We start from the raw sequence: 9,580 nt of genomic DNA, 5'->3' as shown, positions 1-9,580 counted from the left end.
CTGAACACACTCTCTCAGAAGTCAGTCAGGCTAAAACATCTGCCACACTCTGTGACCTCCCACGACACTGAGGGGTGAGCAGGACCAGGAAGTGGGTGGGATGTGGGGCATAGGGGATAGCAAGATGAGGGCAAGGCGTGTTGAGAAACAGTACCCTGTGTGTGGAGTAAGGTGAGGAGCTCAGGGATGGAAGCACTGGATAGGGAGGTGAGGAGCTGACCTAGAGGAGTAGCTAAAGCACCCAGAGCCCACAAAACCACATCCCACATCCAGCCTCACTTGCTTACCCATAAGCCTGGGTTATGGTTTGAATCTGAAATATCCCTCACAGGGACATGTCTTGGATGCTTCATCCCAGCTGGGGGGACTATTTTGGGAAGTTCTAGAAACTTGCGGATGTTGTGTATGGAATTATCTCCTTTCATTACGGAATGTGTGTGGTGAGTTCAAAGTCCTCATTTGAGGGAGTAGGTCCCTAGAAGTGGACATTGTGGGCATATTATTCCTATCTACTTCCAGCGGCCTCCTGCCAAGGTCTGTAAGAGCAGCAAGTGCTCTCGACCCCCAGCATCTCTCCAGGACCCTCAGCTTGTTTCTGAGCCAATCTCTTCCTGAGCTGAAGCTTTATATCATCTGATGTCTCCTTCGGCTTAGGTAAGACACTAGATGTTAGTTTACTGATCTGTTACATGGCACAAATGAGCTGAAAATTTTAACCCACTGTTTCTCGACTGTGGATCAAAGAAGACTGACTGCCTTAAGCTCTCGCCACATCATAACAGACCGCTTTCTCAAGTTGTGAACCAAAATAAACTCTTTGTCCCTGAAGTTGATTTTGTTAATATTTTATCACAGCAATTGGAAAAGTAACGAGTAAAAATGGTCTTTAGCCCAGTTTTTGGTAGAGTCCTTGTTCCCCGAAACCTCATAAGCCAGGCCTCCACTGTCTGCATTTTTCTTGCCTCCCATACATCTACCAGAATGACTCTTTAAGTGCCAGTCCCACCATTTTAGGGATTTTCTAGCCCACAGCTGCAAACTCTTCCACATTCTTTCCACAAACCAGTTCAGAACACCAAAGAACCACATGCTCAGCTTTATCACAGCAACAGCCCCACCTCTTGGCTCCAGTTTTCTGTTTAGTTTCTCTTCTCATTGTTAGGACCAGATTCCTGACAAGAAGCAAGGTAGGGAGGGCGGGCTTATTCTAGCTTCTGTTTCCTGGGAATCAAGCCACCCTGGCAGGGAAGAAAGGAAGCAGGTAAGGAGGGCGTGGTGTCAAGAGCAGGAGTCCAGCTGATCCCATTTCATCCGCAGTCAGGACCAGAGAGTGACTAGAAAGCAGAAATGGGCAATAAAGCCTCCAGGCCTCCTTCCAGTAAGGCTCCATCTCCTAATTGTTCCATAACCTTCCACAATGGTGCAACCAGCTTAGGACCAAGTGTTCAAATACATGTGCATAAGGGTGGTGGTGGGTGGAGACAAATGATGTTTCCCATTCAAACTATAACATACCACTTAACCTGAAAGGCACATCATGTTCAACTATCAGTCAGGACAGAATCCTGAATTTTCAGAAAGTTTGAAATTGAGTTGACATTATTCCCCACTGCTTTGTTTTAATCATGTATCCAGTGAGCAGCCTAGAAGAGATCGGTTCTGTTTTCTGGGAACTTCTGCATTTGATTATCAAACTGCCATCAAAGCTATGTGTACTGAAGAAAAGGATAATAGAGAGAGAGGCCATCGATCCATGCAACAAACTAATGTTTACACAAGCTATAAAAGTCACACATTCCTGGAGTTGGTTAGATTCCAGTCTACCACCGAAGGTGTGGAGGGCAAAGTCACTGGGAGGTGGAGCTTGGGTAGAGGTCACTTGCTAGAAGACAACTGGTCTGTACCTCAGAAGTGTAGAGGCAGGCAGTGGCTCAATTTCAGGTGGTCCCATCTGAAACTAAAGCCTCTTCCATGGCCGTCTACATAAGTCTAGCCAGTATCTAGTTATTAATAGTTATTCCATAGCTTATATCTTCCCCGAGGGCTGTCTCCATCTGAACAGGTTCTCCCAAGTTAAAGTCTTTTTCATTAAATCTAAGCCTGCTTACTCCAGAGAGTCATCATAATTGGTCCTGGAGCAAAACTCACCAGCAGAGCCACTATCAGATTTTAACTTAAAATCCCAAGAATTAGGATCTATGGATTCAGGAGTAAACAGTCACAACCCAAAGGCTTTTCTTAGGCGGTTCCAGAGGACCAAGCAACGTGTTCCAACTTCAAGAGACAAACGTGGCTTTCCCGAGATCTCTTGATTAGAAAGTTGGTCCAGAGTGACCCTCTTAAAACCAGTTAGAAAGCTGAGGGTCTCTCTGAGGGTTAGATGATGAATTGGGGAGAATTTATTAGCAAAGCGAAAACTATCCATTAAACTTCTAAAAGTAAGGCCGGAGAGATGGTTGGTTGTTAAGAGCACTGGCTGCTCTTGTAGAGGACCTGAGTTCAGTTCCCAGTACCCTCATCAAGGCAGTTCACAACTGCCTGTAACTCCAGTTCTAGGGTATCCAGTGCCTTCTTTTTGGCCTCTGGGGGCACCCATATATGGCATACACTCATCCAGATGCATATACATACATAAATATTATCTAAAAAAGATTTAAAGACTCTAAGCATGTCTCTAGAGACTGTTTCATCTTTCCCCTGCAGCTTCTTCCATGGGTAAAAATCACAGTGAATCTCATCAACTCTGGAGATTGGTATTGTTTTCCACACTCAAGAGTTTACATTTCAATTCACCAATTGGTGCAAAGAGCACAGTGCTCTTTCTCCTTTGCCATTCTCTTTGATTCAGGTGAGGTTTCAAACATATAACATTTACATCAATTGTTAGCATATACTAGATAACATAAGGCTATTTCTTTCTGATTTTTTTTTTTCCGAGACAGGGTTTCTCTGTGTAGCTTTGCGCCTTTCCTGGAACTCACTCTGTAGTCCAGGCTGGCCTCGAACTCACAGAGATCTGCCTGGCTCTGCCTCCCCAGTCTGGGATTAAAGGCGTGTGCCACCACTGCTGGACTTTCTATGTATTTTGTAAGAAAATGATTTCCCATGTTTAGCAGTGACTTCAGCCTTTAATGGTGAATCCAGTGTTTCCAAGCCAGATTCTGACGGGAGTTTGAGGGGTGACAGGACATCACTGTGGCAGGGCTCAGTTGGGTTGAAGAAGAAAAAATGGCAGGAAGTTTGAATACCACCCTCCACCCCCAGTTTATCCAAAGCTCTGGTCTTACACTGCAAACAGATGTAACTTGGAAGCAAAACCAATATGCAAACTTTTCATTTTTTTTTTTTTTTGGTTTTCGAGACAGGGTTTCTCTGTGTAGTTCTGGTGCCTGTCCTGGAACTCACTTTGTAGACCAGGGTGGCTCCAAACTCACAGAGATCCACCTGGCTCTGCCTCCCACCTGGCTCTGCCTCCCGAGTGCTGGGATTAAAGGCGTGCACCACCACCCAGCACACATTTTTAATTTATTCTGAAATCCATCTTTGGATATTTGGAGGCTCTTCATTTTCCCAACTGAAGAAGTGAATAAAATTGAAAGATGTCAGGGTTGGGGATTTAGCTCAGTGGTAGAGCGTTTGCCTAGCAAGCACAAGGCCCTGGGTTCAGCCCTCAGCTCCAGGGGGAAAGAAAAATGGAAAGATGTCACTGAGTTGTAGACCTCTCCCCATCCCTGTTGGCTGAAATGGCCCAAGGAAGCCAGATGAGCCTTGTCTCCTGGGTTTTGAGATAATAGGTCATCTCAAAATTCCACAGAGAACACACAGTTCACAACATGCATAGAACAGCTGCCGTTCAGTACGCTGGGGAACACCATAGCATCCAGGCATCAAAAATCTGCCACCTTCTGCCTCTCCAGACTTCTTTTCCTTTCCAATGCTTTTTGTCATATTGCAGTGAGTCAGGACTGTCCTAGCACATCCCATTTCTGATGCCAACTGGGTCAGGGGGATTCCTTATGCTCACTTCCAGGTTTGCTGATTCGCTGGGGTATCAGGGTTCAGTAGCAGAGTTGCCCTGGTAACTGTGCTCTGTTAGAGCAAAGGACCACAAAAGCAAAGGCAGAGGGCTGATATAAAGGTGCATGAGCCGGGCAGTGGTGGTGCACTTCTGTAATCCCAGCACTCGGGAGGCAGAGGCAGGTGGATCTCTCTGAGTTTGAGGCCAGCCTGGTGTCTACAAAGCGAGTTCCAGGACAGTCTCCAAAGCTACAGAGAAACCCTGTCTTAAAAAAACAAACAAACAAAAAAGGTGCAAACTCTGGGGGAAGATAGGTCCGAGCTTCCAAGAAAGTTCTCCCAGGGAGAGGTACGCAGGATTTATTTATTTATTTATTAGATTTATTTATTTTTGTGTATACAGTGTTCTGCCTGCGTTCCTGCAGGCCAGAAGAGGGCACCAGATCTCATTATAGAAGGTTGTGAGCCACTATGTGGTTGCTGGGAATTGAACTCAGGACCTCCGGAAGAGCAGCCAGTGCTCTTCACCTCTGAGCCATCTCTCCAGCTGCAACACAGGGTATATTTAATTTCCCCAGTGATAGGTTTGACACTAATGTGAAAAGTTGTTAACTGAAAAAGCCCACTAGTCAGTGACCAGGGTTTCTATTGGGCACTGTGTACATAGGTGGAGAGGGGAGGTAATGAAGCTGGGCTTTGTGGGAAGCTTCTGAGCTATAGTGTGCCAACTTTAGACAAAAACCAACCAAACAAACAAGCAAAAGCAATAAACCCACCACCACCACCACCACCACCACCACCACCACCACCACCACCACCACCACCAACAACAACAACAACAAACAAAAAACCCCACCAAACAGCACAACCACCTCCCTTCCTCCTGTTGAAGAATTCAAGGGAGGCTTCAGGTCAGCTAATTCACATCTCTGTATGACTATGGGGAACAATTTCTCTCAGTGCTTTTTAGGGTATCTAATATTCCCTCACTCTAGAATAGTGGTTCTCAACCTTCCTAATGCTGCAACCCTTTATTTAATACAGCTCTTCATGCTATGGTGACCCCTAACCACAAAATTACTTTGTTGCTATTTCATAACTGTAATTTTGCTGCTATTATGAATTGTAATGTGAATATCGGATATGCAGGATATCTGATATGTAACCCCTGTGCAAAAGGTCGTTTGACCCCCCCCCCAGGGGTTGTGACCCACAGGTTGAGAACCACTGCGGTAGAACCTTCTCTATTTCTCTGAGTATTTTCTCAGATTTCTTCCTTGTTTTCCATCATCAAGTATCTTACCCATCTTCCCAGATCATATTCGCCTACTTCTGCTGCCCAGGGAGTTGCTTCAAATGGTATGCAAATTCTGCATCCAACTTCAACAGGTGTGAGTGTTGCTAGAGTTTTCCTGCCTGGCCCAGGGTCAGGACAGATCTCTCTAACCCACAAGTCCTGCAGCAGCTCAGACCCAACCGAGTAAACACAAGAGACTTATATTGCTTATAAACAGTATGGCCGCAGCAGGCTTCTTCTTATCTAGTTCTTCTATCTTAAATTAACCCATTTCTATTAGTTTATAAGTTGCCACGTGGCTTGTGGTTTACCAGTATCTTATATCTCACTTGTCATGGTGGCAGCTGGCAGTGTCTCTGTGCCTCAGCCTTCCACTCACCCCAATTCTCTCCTCTGCTTGTCCCGCCTATACTTCCTGCCTGGCTACTGGCCAATCAGTGTTTTATTTATTAACCAATCAGAGCAACACATTTGACATACAGAACATCCCACAGCATGTGGGTGTGAGCACAGCCCCAATCTGGTCTAGCTCTTGTCAACCCTGCAGAGAGAGGAACTCAAGCTTTGGTCCTATGGTGGGAAGGAATAGAGGGTTAGGATACAGGAAATGCTGGCTGTGTTCAGCTTCCATTATTCTCTTCACAGGCAGGACTTTCTCTATGCCCCACCTTCTCAAATTGACACATTTTGTGAACCGTTACCGGAACACAGTATACCCAATCATTTAGGGATTGCCCACGGACACCTTTGAGTCTAACAGGATAGTTGAGTACTTACAGCAGAGGGAGTGTGCCTGTCTTAGAGTTTGGACCTTGACTATCCTACAAAAGCCCATGTGTAGTGAGCTGCGTGTTGCTGCACCTTAAAGATGGCGCTGGCTTCTGCCTTCTGCCTTCTCGACGGCGAGTGCTCTTTGTGATAAACAGCTCCTTATTTGGCTAGGGCTGGAATTGTGTGCTACTTGCATATGCGTGGACCTATGGATAGTGCCCACGTGGCTGTCTGGGGTTGGTAGCCCAGGCATACTTAAGGGCTGGGAGAGGCTTGCCCGGGGAGAGACATCGCTGTTAACAAGGTCCTGAATAAACTGCTTAAAAAAGAGCTCTGGTTGTGTCATCCTTGCTGGTCGAGGTGGTCGCGACACCCATGTGCTGATGGCCTGGCTTCCTAGCCCGTAGCCCCACTGGAAGGCAGTGAGCCCTAGTAGGAGGACATTAGGTCATTGCAAATGTGCCCTCAAACTTGGGATTGTCACCTTGGCCCTCCTCCTGTCTTCTCGTTGCTTCCTGGCTGCCATGGGACGAACTCTTTATTTTTCTGCATACCCCCACCATGATGTACTGCCCAAGTACCCACATCCCTCCCCCACAAACACACAAAACAAGGACCAAGTCACTATGAAACAGTGAGCCAAAATGACTCTCTTCTTTCAAGTACAACATCACAGATGTTTTTGGCAGTAACAGAAAGCTGATTAACACAGAGCCTAGGATTTACAAGCAATGTTTTACAGAAAAATTTGCCCATGCCCACACTAGTCCAGAAAAGAAACATGTAGCTCTTCTATAACATCACTTTGGGTCTCCATCCTGAAAAACAGTTAGCTTGGACTTATCAGGCTAGTGTCTTCTCTCTTGCTGCTTGTTTCATTAGGGAAGTTCCCATACAAAGAGATGCAGTCTCTGGCTGAGCTGCTGGGTTCAATGGCATTGCAGTCACCAGGTGTCTTTCCGATCCCCAAGAACCTCCTTAGAGAGGAGAAGCAGGGGCTTGTTAGCAGCTCAGGGCTCTCTCTCTTTCTCTCCCTTACTTTTTCCACCAAGATAGGGTTTGTCTGTAGCTCTGGCTGTCATGGATCTCACTCTGTAAACCAGGCTGGCCCTTGAGCTCACAGAGATCCACCTGCTTCTGCCTCCCGAGTGCTGGGATTAAAGCATGCACCACCAGCCTGGCCCAGCTCAGGGTTTCCAAAGTGTGACTCACAGCTATTATTAGAAATGTGCGTGGCCAAACAGTGTGGAAGACTTTTAAAATCACCAGACAGAAAGGTGCTAGCACATGTTCCTAGCTTGATGAGTATTTTGAGAAAGGCTCACAGATAAATTAAACCTGATTGTTCTCAGGCCTTGTGCTTGGAGATGTGTTTTACAACTTGGTCCATGTTTAAATATATTTTAATATTGTTATTAATGGATTTGGCCTGTGGGCTATGGAGAAAACACTGGAATCTTGCAGCTGAGTGCAGAGGAGAAAACATACTTCCTCATGACTGACATATAACAAACTTTTGTGGGACCATCAGCTCCCCAGTAATGACACAGAGACTTAATATTAATTATGAAAGCTTGGTCTTAGCTTAGGCTTTTTTCCAACTAGCTCTCATGACTTAAATGAACCTGTCACTATTAATCTACATTCTGCTACATGGCTAGGTCACCTCTGTTCTGTACTAATTTCTTTAGAGTCTCTGGAGAAAATCTGTGTGCCTAGATTCCTCCTCCTCTTCCTTTCTCTCCCCAGAAATCCCACCTATCCTCTCCTGCCTAGCGGTTGGTGATTCAGCTCTTTATTAAAGCAGTCAGAAGGAGCCTTAGGCAGAGACTCATCTTTACAGTGTACACAAATACTCCGCAACACTGACAAGCCAAGTTTAGGACTTTTTCCTGTGAGGACGGCCAATGCAATAAGTGATGTCTGCAGTAGACATCTGTTGTTTCTCCCTTGCTTTAACTGTGGCAAACTGTCTCACTCCCACGTCATAACAGTATTATTTGGTTCACAATGATATAGGTAATATAGAACCTACAATATAGGTCCTCAACCTTCCCAATACTGTGACCCTTTGATACAGTTCCTCATGTTGCAGGGACCCCCAACCATAAAATCATTTAGTGGCTGCTTCATCACTGTAATTTTGCTACTGTTATGAATTGTGATGTAAATACCTGATATGCAGCAAATCTGCTATGCAACCTCCAAAAGGTTGCGACCATAGGTTGAGAACCACTGATGCAGACCAACCCACAAACGCACCCTGTTCCTCTTGCATCAGTCTGCGATCCAGGGAAGACATGTGACTCCCACAGGAATGTGCTTCAGTTTGTCTGCTCTCATTTCCCTCTTGATTTACTGCAGGGTGATGGACGGCTAGTTCTAATTTGCATTGGATGGTTTCAGTAGATTGCAAGATTTATTTACAAAACTACTTAAAAATTTAAGTGGTATTGTGTTTTATAATCGTAATAGGTTGTACTTGCTATTCTAATATTGTTGATCTTACATGCTTTTGTGAAATGTGACTTTGATATTGTCCATCAAAATGTGGAGTCTGAAAAAAAAAGTAAGGTATCCCAGATTTTCTACCATGGTTTGGAAGATTCTACAATGTTCCAAAAAAAGCACCACTAGTTGGGGGCCAAGTGTTCATCTACATGACTGTGCGGGTGACATTTTATATTTAAACCATCACTAATCTTATAAACAACACACTAATCAAAACATGGAATATTCCCAGGTCACCAAAACCTCTTCTGTGCCTCTGTTCACTCTCTTGTGATCATCTTTATTTTTACTCAGGAGACATTTGCCTGTTTGTACACTGTACACTCATTTATGGAAGGTGAATCTTTTGCATCCGGCTTCTCTTTCTCGATGGGATGTTTGTGAGATCCATTCATGCTGTTGTTTGTAGCTGTACTTGCCTGTGTTCTCACAAAGCATTCCACTGTATACATATAGTGTAATTTTTCCTTTCCATCTACTATTGGGCATGAGGTGGTTAATCTTCATTAGATTAAAAGCACCTAGGACACTGGTGGAATACACCTTTGGATGTGTCTGTGAGGATGTTTTCAGAGTTTAACCTAGAAAGGAAGACTGGTCCTTAGTGTGTGTGAAACCACCTGATCAGCTGTAGTCTTGGGCTGAATGAAAAGAGGGGAAGGAGAAAGCTGGCCGATGGGTGCTGTTCCTACCATTTACTTCCAAACTATGAAGATGTGAGAGGTCCCAGCCCCCTCCCCCATTGCCATGGGCTCTGCCTTGCTGTCTCTTTATAATTAATGATATCCTCTTAAACTCAGAGTTGAAACAAATGCTTCTTTCCTTAAGTTGCGTCTGTCCTGTATTTGTCATAGCAACGAGACAAATAAGTCATACTAAAACTACCAAAGAGTGAGGCTGTGGCTGTGACAGAGCTGACCAGGCAGGTCTTCGGAACTGGTTTGTGGGAGGAATGTGAACAGACCTGGAGCTGCAGGTCAGAGG

The sequence above is a fragment of the Onychomys torridus genome, chromosome 9 (assembly GCF_903995425.1).
Source record: "Onychomys torridus chromosome 9, mOncTor1.1, whole genome shotgun sequence".
NCBI lineage: Eukaryota > Metazoa > Chordata > Mammalia > Rodentia > Cricetidae > Onychomys > Onychomys torridus.
This window is presented reverse-complemented; position numbering follows the sequence as displayed.